At 49.0% G+C, this 12,419-nt stretch overlaps 1 protein-coding gene across 3 annotated transcripts in view; it reads left to right on the top strand.

Annotated features, from left to right (window-relative positions):
- Window positions 1–38: 38 nt before the first annotated feature.
- Window positions 39–12,419, top strand: part of LOC115202479 (glutamate receptor ionotropic, NMDA 2C) — a 73,995-nt gene continuing 61,614 nt past the window's right edge. For 2 of the 3 annotated variants that reach the window (XM_029766650.1, XM_029766634.1), the window contains exon 1: window positions 39–1,437. The gene's annotated coding sequence lies outside the window, so the exon portion shown is untranslated. The remainder of the gene's footprint in view (window positions 1,438–12,419) is intronic. The other variant, XM_029766643.1, reaches the window with a different exon arrangement.

Raw genomic sequence — 12,419 nt, 5'->3', positions numbered from 1 at the left:
GTGGAGAAATAGTAAGCAGGGAGGGAAAGTGAGTGAGAGAGAGAGAGAGAGAGAGAGAGAATCAAAGGATATATCCTTACTACATAATGATTTGGACTCACAAGCCCTTCCTGTGACATGGAGTGTAGAAGCCAGGATTACAACGGGACAGAGTAAAGAGGCTGCAGGCAACACAGGGGGAAGGAGGGACACAGGTGCAAGAAGAGGAAGGGGCACACGGGAACAACAAGTGCATTGAACACGGCCACTAAAGGTTTCAGGGATCCATGCAACAGCCTGCATCAAGAGCGATTTGGAACCTCACCGGCTGACCTGCTGCTGCTGTCCTCTGCCTGGGCCATCTGTCTGTGGGCGTTGGAGCTAGCAGACCCAAGCCCAGCATCTGGACAGCACTGTGTCTTACTTAATGGAGGGGCCAGCGTGCTGCTGGAGAGCAGGGGGAGCAACCGGAGGCTCAGGTTATCCTGCAGACGTGAATTCGATGAGAAATTGACATATAGTCGATGAGTGTGTCGTCAAAAAGATGGAGTACATCTGTTTATTTCACCTGGGCGAGACAGCAGTGGACAGTGAGAGAAGGAAGAGGGCGTCGGGCGCAGAGTCTTGACTGTCGGAAGACGTGAAGAATTTCACTGAATCGACCACTTGTTTTCGGTGGTTTTTTTATGGCTCTAACTCTGCGTTATTGGGCCACTTCTGAGATATTTTCTCTTGGCCAGGAAGTGGATACAGATTAGATGTGTTATCAGAGGTGAGAGGCTGCTGAAGACCAGCCAAGACACAGAAATTGTACACACACACACACACACACACACACACACACACACACACACACACACACACACACACACACACACACACACACACACACACACACACACACACACACACACGCACCTATTTGGTATGCTTCATAATAATGAGTATATATATACACTCTCTGCCCTATTGAGCACAAACATACTCACATACACACATACAGACACAGCCCATCTCGCACAACGCTCGGGGACTTGTTACCGTAACAAACCTCTCTGGGGTTAGCTGTTCCAACTTCTATCCTCACGCCTTACACTGGAAATTAGCCTGTCACTACGGCCGTGGACTGCTTCAGTCTGTTTATTAGTTGTTCCTTCTTTCCTCTGGCACCTGCTTTCTTCAATCCCCCTCTATCACTTTATCCATACCCCCCTCCCCCCCCCCACCTCCCTTACCAGCAAGAGATAATGTGACCTTCTGCCAAAGTGCTGGAAACCATGCCACGGTCGCAGCGGGCTCCTCTGTTGCTACTGAAATAGACTCAAACAAGTGCCGAAAGGAAGGGAGCGGGGGAGTGAGGGAAGGGAGAAAAGGGAAAAAAGAGAAGCAGGACAGCTGAAGCCACGGACACGGAATGAGCCGGTGGGAGCCAGGGCTGGATGCGGATTGCCAACGCAGGTAATGAATCACCTTCCCTTTCCCTTCCCCTACCACTGCCTAGCCTAGCGCTGTACCCAGACCCACCACACTTTACTGTCTCAGACTGCCTGTTATACCGGACAGAGAGGGAGGGTCGGCTGGATTGGAATAATTCCATATGACAAATGTGATTGCAATGGGCTGCTGTTAATATTGTAATGTATCTCAGAAGTGACGAGGCTGCTGCTTTGTCACAGGTGCTACATGTGTTTGTTTTGCTCTTCGAAAGTAAAGAGACGGTGTAGATAGCAGACCCATCCTCCTCCCACTCAAGTCAGATGAAATGGAATGTATGCTTGGAAGTTGGAACTAAATAAACAGTTTACTGTGAACTGTGGGAACAAGATCACAGGACCTGTGTAAGGCATCAAAGGACTGGCTGTTGGCTGTGTGACTGTGTGGCAGTATGACTGTGCCTGTGTGTCTGTGGCTGTGCTTTACTTCACAGTGTCACAGAGGATTTGGCAAAGTTGATCGATTCATCCTTATAAACAGGAAAAACAGAACAGCTGAGAAGGACTGCAGTTGTACACTGCATGCTGAAACTGCCAGAGAAATTGAATTGCCACTGAGGAGTGACTTTGGTCCTTTGGGACAGGAGAGTGAATGAGACTTCTGTAATTATACTAGCATCCATCCCAGTGCTTTAGTTTCATGAATACAGAGCAGTTCCTTGATGTTCTGTAGACACACTCTACCTGTCAATGGGCTTCTGTTATGGCACTCTCATCCTGCGTTTGTATTTCTATTTCAACTGAAGGAAGAAAGAGAAAGATGAAGAATGAAATAATGAATGAATGAAAGAGAGAGAGAGAGAGAGAGAGAGAGAGAGAGAGAGAGAAGGAAAGAGAAAGACAGAGAGGGAGAGAGAGAGAAATATTTATTAGAAAGTACCTTGATGGCATAGTTTGTGAGGACAGTGGCTGTCACTCAGCCTTGTCTTGAAGGGCATTTCAAAAGTGTATTCCGGTGTGGACACAGTTATCAATCCCAAATGTTCTATCTCTGTTTCTCAACCGACTACACAGGACATGTTCAGTCACTTCAATTTGAGAAACATGTCAAATTGTTCACAATTTGCTTGTTAAATTGATTGTTGAAATGGGATTGTTTAACTGTACACGTTATTCAAACTACAATGACTGTATCCACAACAACGTTCAAGGTCAGATACCGGTGAGAGAACCCCAAGCAGGAGAACTTGTCAACTTGGATATCCATATACACTGTATGAACCCCTTTAGGGTTTCCTGTAAGACAGTGTCACTGCTCTGAAAAAAGACCGTTAAGAAAAAAAGATCAAGCACCCGGTTTTATAATTTTTTGGGGGGGGGCGGCATTTCACCTGAGTGCTTCCGAGACCATTTCCTAACACCTGTGGTATTTTTAGAAGAGCTGAAGCGTGTGTGAGCCTGGTTCTAACCAAGGCAGATTGTCTAGCTCCATGCATGGCCAAGCATTACCTGCCTAACAGGTTGGATATTTGTATGCCAATACAGTACATTGGCATTATGCATTACTGTGTCTGTGTGTTTCACTTGGGAGAGAATAATGTGTGAGCAGAATGAAATAATGTATTATAAACAGTAGACAGCTTAGCACCGCTTGTTCTAGTGAAAAATGGCTGTTCATTATGTTATTCCTTCCGTATCGTGGTTTCCCTGATGAGATGTATAGTGTATAAGGGTGTGTGTGTGTGTGTGTGTGTGTGTGTGTGTGTGTGTGTGTGTGTGTGTGTGTGTGTGTGTGTGTGTGTGTGTGTGTGTGTGTGTGTGTGTGTGTGTGTGTGTGTGTGTGTGTACGTGCATGTGTTGGGGGGGAAAGGGTTAACAGATGAGACCGTCCCATCGTTGGTAACAAGGCTCTGTGTGACAGGGGAACAGATGCATTGATCCCTGGGTATGCTGGCTCCCCTCTTCTAGAACTGGTCCATCACACAGCATGGAATACACACACACACAGATGCACACACAAGCACTCACACACTGATGCTAAAACACACACACTATTGCAAAAGCACACACACACACTATTGCAAAAGCACAAGCACCCACAAGCACCGACACGCACACGCACATGCACACATACATACACACACACACACATTCGGACTCACCAACGAACAGAGGCACACACACTCATTCGATCCATCCTACCATGGGAGACCAAAATGTACAATATCTCACCTGTCTACTTGTACATTGTTTTTGGAGTGCTTTTTTAAAAGAGGCTTTAAGGGTTGAAAATATCCAGACGTCCCCAACCTTGAGTGACACTATAGAACAGGGCAACAGAGGGTTAAACCCTGAAGGACACGGGACTGGGGGAGGGGGAGGGGCGTACAGTAGGTCACCTAGAGAATAAATCAAATCAGCAATCAAGCCGAGATGTTTTTTAACAGATGCTGGGCTTAATCCAGCCTTCCTCCACTACATCACACAGTCACACTCAAACACTATTACACACACAGCACTGCACACAGAAAGGGTTAGCCAATGTTTACACTTAGCTTTCTCTTTAGCTGTGTAGTTTAGTCTCATAGAGCACAAACATGAGGATAATCACAGCATTCTCCACTGGGTGTTTGTCCTGCTTTAATGGTGCGTGCATGTGCACATAATCTGTGCATATGAAACAGTATAGCTTCTGTCCCTCTCCTCGCCCCTACCTGGGCTCGAACCAGGGACCCTTCCGTCCCTCTCCTCGCCCCTACCTGGGCTCGAACCAGGGACCCACATAGACAACAGCCACCCTCGAAGCATCGTTACCCATCGCTCCACAAAAGCCGCAGCCCTTGCAGAACAAGGGGAACAACTACTTCAAGGTCTCAGAGCGAGTGACGTCACAGATTGAAACACTATTAGCGCGCACCACCGCTAACTAGCTAGCCATTTCACATCGGTTACACATACATGCTGCCAAGGTGAGTCTGTGGGGAGAAAGAAAAAGTTGGTTCCAGTCTAAAACAACTGTCCTCATTGTTGTGAAATTTGCACTCTGTCTTGTCTGAGCCAAACTAGGAGACCCCGCACCAAGTCCCATTAGCTGGCTGTTTGTTCCCTCCCATCCCAGTGTGTCTCCAATGACCTCCAGAGATCTTGTCTCAGGGTTAGCTGCTGCTTCGTCAGCTGTCCAGCCTGCCCCATGACACTCAGAGCTGATCAACTTAATGAAATGGTAAAGCTATCAGTCCTCACCCTATCCTCACCCAGTCTCCCCCCGTCCCCCCGTCCCTCCACACAGCAACACATCCCTCAACTCTGAGTGGCGAAAGGGCATGGAGAAGGGGGATAGGAGGGAGGTGGAGACAGGAGGCTGGTAAAATGACAAGGGGCTTTTACACCTGAACAAACAAACAAGACACACATGCATGAGATGCAAATTGATCAAGCCACAGGGACCAGCCAGACAAGCACACACTGAGCAGTAAACAATTTACTGCAGGGGGAAGGTGGCTTCACACCAGAGCAATCGAGCCAACGTCAAAGAAGTAGTAAATTCCACCCAGAACCAACGACGCTGCGTCGTCACGTAATCCTTTTCCAGTGATATATGGCCCCCATAAAGTAGGGAATAATTGACAGGGCATCATACATGTTGAGAAACACATGAACTGTAACAGTTATACGTGTTTGCTGCCTGGTGTGTATGTTACAGTATGCCCCTGTAGCACTCACATAGCAGGGGATAGAGGTCTCTGGTGAGATTTTAAAGGGGAATTTAGAGGCTGGCTTCAGTCAGTGTCGTTCTTCTCCAGACGTTTATTGCCGCTGTACTGCTTCACGGGCAGCAGAGACTCCGGTCCCCATTTGTATTCAGGGTGCAGTGCTGTGTGCACCTTGTCTAACGTCCTGTCGCTGTTGAAAAGGAAAACTGACACAATGTTGCCTGGCTGGGGGAGCAGAGCAGCGTCTTCTCATCCGTCTCTCTCTCTCTCTCTCTCTCTCTCTCTCTCGGACACTGACACCCACCTTAGATCGTATGCGTGTACATCTGTGAGAATGTGTGTGTGTGTGTGTGTGTGCGCGTGTGTGATTTGTAATGGAAAGAAATGTGGTAGCCTAATTGCCATCTATTCACGCTTGTTTGTTTCGTACATAATATTTCACAATTACAACTACAACCTTAGAACCCATTCCTGAGAATTGATGTGCTGCTTATTGCAATTAGATATCGATGCCATGGCTGTCCACTTCAAAATATAAAGAACGTCTCTAATTCCATTTGAATAGCTTGGAGTGGACATGATTCATTTATATGAATCATTTTTGGGGTTCTGTGATGCAGCCTTGAAAAAGTGATAAAACCACAAAGTTGGAGTTTTGGGCAAATAAGTCCATCAGGACTCATTTAAAGAACTTAATAAGGGTACATTCAGTTTATCAATACCTTCAGTTTGTTTTGCACCAACACTGTCACTTCAATCAATACTTTAGCTCCACTGAAAACATATAAAAGTCAGATGCTTTACGACTATAGCTTTCATGGGTTTCCGTAGAACAGCGTTTGTAACCATGCGTATGAGAAGAATCTGATAGCTTTGACATGTATTTGGCCCAGTTTTGGCATGTTAGTGAGATGTCAGGGAGAGAGGCGGAACTTAGTGTTGTCGCTGGTCTCAGCACATGGCAACACAATGTTTAAAGCAGAAAACACTCGATGGGATGGTTACCGTATAGTATACTGTATCCCAGAGGTTGATTATAAAACAAAGTGGTGTGTTCATACGTGGGTTAGTGCTTGTGTGAGGGGTCTGTCAGGGCGGATGGGTGGGCAGCAGCCAGCAAGTCAGCTGTCAGAGCAGGATGGTGACATCTGGACCGGGAGGGGATTCTACCATCTCCATCGTCAGCCATGGACCTCGGCTTAACCAGGGTTTTATCCTGATCTCTGCTCCACATACCATACGGACACACATGAGGACCACAGACAGCACGGTCAAAGGCCAGGACTACAACCCAAAGCTTACACCGCCATGACCATGTCGACCCAACCGTTTCTTACCTGACACTGTGATTTACAGTGCCTTCAGAAAGCATTCACATCCCCTTGACCTTTTCCACATTTTGCTGTGTTACAAAGTGGGATTCAAATAGATTTCATTGTGATTTTATTGACAAAGATCTTCACAAAATACTCTGCTATGTCAAAGTGGAAGAACATTTTAAAGTTTTTTTTATGAATGGAAAATAAAGCACTAATATATCTTGATTCGAAAATTATTCAACCCCCTGAGTCAATACCGGTTAGAATCACCTTTGGCAGCAATTACAGCTCTGGACACCTGGATTGTACAATATTTCCCATTATTCTTTAAGGAATTCTTCAAGCTCTGTCAAGTTGGTTTTTGATCATTGCTAGACAGCCATTTTCAGGTCTTGCCATAGATTTTCAAGACAATTTAATTCAAAACTGTAACTACGCCACTCAGGAAAATTCAATGCCGTCTTGGTAAGCAACTCCAGTGTATATTTGGCCTTGTGTTTTAGGTAATGCTGAAGGGTGAATTTGTCTCCCAGTGTCTGTTGGAAAGCAGACTGAACCAAGTTCTCCTCTAAAATTTTGCCTGTGCTTAGCTCTATTCCGTTTATTTATCCTAAAATACTAGTCCTTTCCAATGACAAGCATACACCTAACATTATGCAGCCACCACCATGCTTGAACATATGAAGAGTAGTACTCAGTGATGTGTTGGATTTGCCCCAAACATTACTCTTCGTGTTCAGGACAAAAAGTAAATTTCTTTGCCACATTTTTTGCAGTATTATTTAGTACCTTATTGCAAACAGGATGCATGGAACCTTGAGGAACACCGACATTTACAGTTGATTTGTCAGAGGACAAACCATCCACAGAGACAAACATATCTTTCCGACAGATAAAATCTAAACCAGGTCAGAACTTGTCCGTGTAGACCAATTTGGGTTTCCAATCTCTCCAAAAGAATGTGGTGATCGATGGTATCAAAAGCAGCATTAAGGTCTAGGAGCACGAGGACAGATGCAGAGCCTCGGTCTGACGCCATTAAAATGTCATTTATCACCTTCACAAGTGCTATGATGGGGTCTAAAACCAGACTGAAGCGTTTCGTATACATTGTTTGTCTTCAGGAAGGCAGTGAGTTGCTGTGCAACAGCTTTTTCAAATTCTTTTGAGAGGAATGGGAGATTCGATATAGGCCAATAGTTTTTTATATTTTCTGGGTCAAGGTTTGGCTTTTACAAGAGAGGCTTTATTACTGCCACTTTTAGTGAGTTTGGTACACATCCGGTGGATCGATAGCCGTTTATTATGTTCAACATAGTAGTTTAGTTGGAATAGGGTCCAGTATGCAGCTTGAAGGTTTAGAGGCCATGATTATTTTCATAATTGTGTCAAGAGATATAGTACTAAAACACTTGAGTGTCTCCCTTGATCCTAGGCCCTGGCAGAGTTGTGCAGACTCAGGACAACTGAGGTTTGGAGGAATACGCAGATTTAAAGAGGAGTCCGTAATTTGCTTTCTAATGATCATGATCTTTTCCTCAAAGAAGTTCATTAATTTATCACTGCTGAAGTGAAAGCCATCCTCTCATGGGGAATGCTGCTTTTTAGTTAGCTTTGCGACAGTATCAAAAATACATTTTGGATTATTCTTATTTTCCTCAATTAAGTTGGAAAAATAGGATGATCGAGCAGCAGTGAGGGCTCTTCGATACTGCACGGTACTGTCTTTCCAAGCTAGTCGGAAGATTTCCAGTTTGGTGTGGCGCCATTTCCATTCCAATTTTCAGAGCTCGGGTATTTTCTGTATAAAAGGGAGCTAGTTTCTTATGACAAATGTTTTTTGTTTTTATGGGTGCGACTGCATCTAGGGTATTGCGCAAGGTTAAATTGAGTTCCTCAGTTAGATGGTTAACTGATTTTTGTACTCTGACGTCCTTGGGTAGGTGGAGGGAGTCTGGAAGGGCATCTAGAAATCTTTGGGTTTATAGCATGGCTTTTGATGATCCTTGGTTGGGGTCTGAGCAGATTATTTGTTGCAATTGCAAACGTAATAAAATGGTGGTCCAACAGTCCAGGATTATGAGAAAAAAAAATAAGATCCACAACATTTATTCCACGGAACAAAACTAGGTCCAGAGTATGACTGTGGCAGTGAGTAGCTCCGGAGAAATGTTGGACAAAACCCACTGAGTCGATGATGGTTCCGAAAGCCTTTTGGAGGGGGTCTGTGGACTTTTCCATGTGAATATTAAAGTCACCAAAAATGTGAATATTATCTGCCATGACTACAAGGTCCGATGGGAATTCAGGGAACTCAGTGAGGAACACTGTATATGGCCCAGGAGGCCTGTAAACAGTAGCTATAAAAAGTGATTGAGTAGGCTGCATAGATTTCATGACTAGAAGCTCAAAAGACGAAAACGTCATTTTTTTTGTAAATTGAAATTTGCTATCATAAATGTTATCAACACCTCCGCCTTTGCGGGATGTGAGGGGGATATGGTCACTAGTGTAACCAGGAGGTGAGGCCTCATTTACACAGTAAATTCAACAGGCTTAAGCCATGTTTCAGTCAGGCCAATCACATCAAGATTATGATCAGTGATTAGTTCATTGACTATAACTGCCTTGGAAGTGAGGGATCTAACATTAAGTAGCCCTATTTTGAGATGTCTCTTTCAATAATGGCAGGAATGGAGGAGGTCTTTATTCCAGTGAGATTACTAAGGCAAACACCGCCATGTTTAGTTTTGCCCATCCTAGGTCGAGGCACAGACACGGTCTCAATGCGGATAGCTGAGCTGACTACACTGACTGTGCTAGTGGCAGACTCCGCTAAGCTGGCAGGCTGGCTAACAGCCTGCTGCCTGGCCTGCACCCTATCTCATTGTGGAGCTAGGGGAGTTAGAGCCCTGTCTATGTTCGTAGATAAGATGAGAGCACCCCTCCAGCTAGGATAGAGTCCGTCACTCCTCAACAGGCCAGGCTTGGTCCTGTTCGTGGGTGAGTCCCAGAAAGAGGGCCAATTATCTACAAATTCTATCTTTTGGGATGGGCAGAAAACAGTTTTCAACCAGCGATTGAGTTGTGAGACTCTGCTGTAGACCTCATCACTCCCCCTAACTGCCGACACATCTTTCTAGCTGATTTACATGCTGAAGCTATGTTGCGCTTGGTGACCTCTGACTGTTTCATCCTAACATCGTTGGTGCCGACGTGGATAACAATATCCCTATACTCTCTACACTCGCCAGTTTTAGCTTTAGCTAGCACCATCTTCAGATTAGCCTTAACGTCGGTAGCCCTGCCCCCTGGTAAACAGTGTATGATCGCTGGATGATTCGTTTTAAGTCTAATACTGAGGGTAATGGAGTCGCCAATGACTAGGGTTTTTAATTTGTCAGAGTTAATGGTGGGAGCCTTCGGCATCTCAGACCCCGTAATGGGAGGAGTAGAGACCAGAGAAGACTCGGCCTCTGACTCCGACTCGCTGCTTAATGGGGATAACCGGTTGAAAGTTTCTGTCGGCTGAATAAGCGTGTAACGTTTGTCGTCGGGAGACGAGGAAGCGGACCAAAACGCAGCTGGGAGCGAATACATGTTAATTTAACACACTAGAATTAAACATGTACACAAACTCAAGTAAGAACTGCCAATACGTTACGTGCTCAAATAAGGAGACAACAACCCACAAACATCGTGGGGGAAAAGGAACTTAAATGTGATTCCCAATCAGACTTCACAAGCGACAGCTGTCTGATTGGGAAATCACCCCCGAGCCCACCATAGAAATAAAACACAAAGAAAGGCTATAACCAAAACATAGAAAATAAAGCATAGAAATGCCACACCCTGACCAAAATAGCAGAGTTCACCTGGTCAGGGCGTGACAGTACCCCCCCTCCAACGGTGCGTACTCCCGGCGCACCAAACTAAAGTCTATTAGGGGGGGGACCCGGGTGGGCGCCTCACCCTCGGTGGAGGCTCTGGCCCCGGGCGTGTTTCTCCCCCTGCCTCCACCCTAGCCCTACCCCTCTGGCCCGGACTGGACCACTGTGGAGCGGCATGCTCAGGCTCCGGAGCGGAGCCGTCGACCGGAACATGATTGGGCACCGGTGGACCAGACACGGGCCGTGCCGGACTGTGGACACGCACCGTGGGCTTGGTGCGGGGAACAGGAACGGGCCGGACAGGACTGTGGACACGCACCGTGGGCTTGGTGCGGGGAACAGGGACGGGCCGGACAGGACTGTGGACACGCACCGTGGGCTTGGTGCGGGGAACAGGGACGGGCCGGACAGGACTGTGGACACGCACAGTGGGCTTGGTGCGGGGAACAGGGACGGGCCGGACAGGACTGGGGACACGCACCACTAACCTGGTGCGGGGAGCAGGGACGGGCCGGACAGGACTGGGGACACGCACCACTAAACTGGTGCGGGGAGCAGGGACGGGCCGGGCCGGACTGGGGACACGCACCACTAACCTGGTGCGGGGAGCAGGGACGGGCCGGACAGGACTGGGGACACGCACCACTAACCTGGTGCGGGGAGCAGGGACGGGCCGGACAGGACTGGGGACACGCACCACTAACCTGGTGCGGGGAGCAGGGACGGGCCGGACAGGACTGGGGACACGAACCACTGACTTGGTGCGGGGAGCAGGGACGGGCCAGACAGGACTGGGGACACGCACCACTGACTTGGTGCGGGGAGCAGGGACGGGCCGGACAGGACTGGGGACACGCACCACTAACCTGGTGCGGGGAGCAGGGACGGGCCGGACAGGACTGGGGACACGCACCACTAACCTGGTGCGGGGAGCAGGGACGGGCCGGACAGGACTGGGGACACGCACCACTAACCTGGTGCGGGGAGCAGGGACGGGCCGGACAGGACTGGGGACACGCACCACTAACCTGGTGCGGGGAGCAGGGACGGGCCAGACAGGACTGTGAACACGTACTGGTGACCTGAAGCGTGGAGCCGGTTTAGCCACTCGTCCTGGCTGGATGCCCATCCTAGCACGGCATGTGCTGGGCATGTCCACCGGACGCACTGGGCTGTGCGGGCGCACTGGCGACACAGCGCGCAACTCTGCATACCATGGCTTGGTGCGGGGAGCAGGGACGGGCCGGACAGGACTGGGGACACGCACCACTAACCTGGTGCGGGGAGCAGGGACGGGCCAGACAGGACTGTGAACACGTACTGGTGACCTGAAGCGTGGAGCCGGTTTAGCCACTCGTCCTGGCTGGATGCCCATCCTAGCACGGCATGTGCTGGGCATGTCCACCGGACGCACTGGGCTGTGCGGGCGCACTGGCGACACAGCGCGCAACTCTGCATACCATGGCTTGGTGCGGGGAGCAGGGACGGGCCGGACAGGACTGGGGACACGCACCGTGGGCTTGGTGCGGGGAACAGGAACGGGCCAGACAGGACTGTGAACACGCACTGGTGACCTGAAGCGTGGAGCCGGTTTAGCCACTCGTCCTGGCTGGATGCCCATCCTAGCACGGCATGTGCTGGGCATGTCCACCGGACGCACCGGGCTGTGCGGGCGCACTGGCGACACAGCGCGCAACTCTGCATACCATGGCTTGGTGCGGGGAGCAGGGACGGGCCGGACAGGACTGGGGACACGCACCACTAACCTGGTGCGGGGAGCAGGGACGGGCCAGACAGGACTGTGAACACGTACTGGTGACCTGAAGCGTGGAGCCGGTTTAGCCACTCGTCCTGGCTGGATGCCCATCCTAGCACGGCATGTGCTGGGCATGTCCACCGGACGCACTGGGCTGTGCGGGCGCACTGGCGACACAGCGCGCAACTCTGCATACCATGGCTTGGTGCGGGGAGCAGGGACGGGCCGGACAGGACTGGGGACACGCACCGTGGGCTTGGTGCGGGGAACAGGAACGGGCCAGACAGGACTGTGAACACGCACTGGTGACCTGAAGCGTGGAGCCGGTT

Source organism: Salmo trutta, chromosome 1, assembly GCF_901001165.1.
Source record: "Salmo trutta chromosome 1, fSalTru1.1, whole genome shotgun sequence".
Lineage (NCBI taxonomy): Eukaryota > Metazoa > Chordata > Actinopteri > Salmoniformes > Salmonidae > Salmo > Salmo trutta.
The sequence above is the reverse complement of the archived record's forward strand: the minus strand, read 5'-3'. Positions and strand labels throughout refer to the sequence as shown.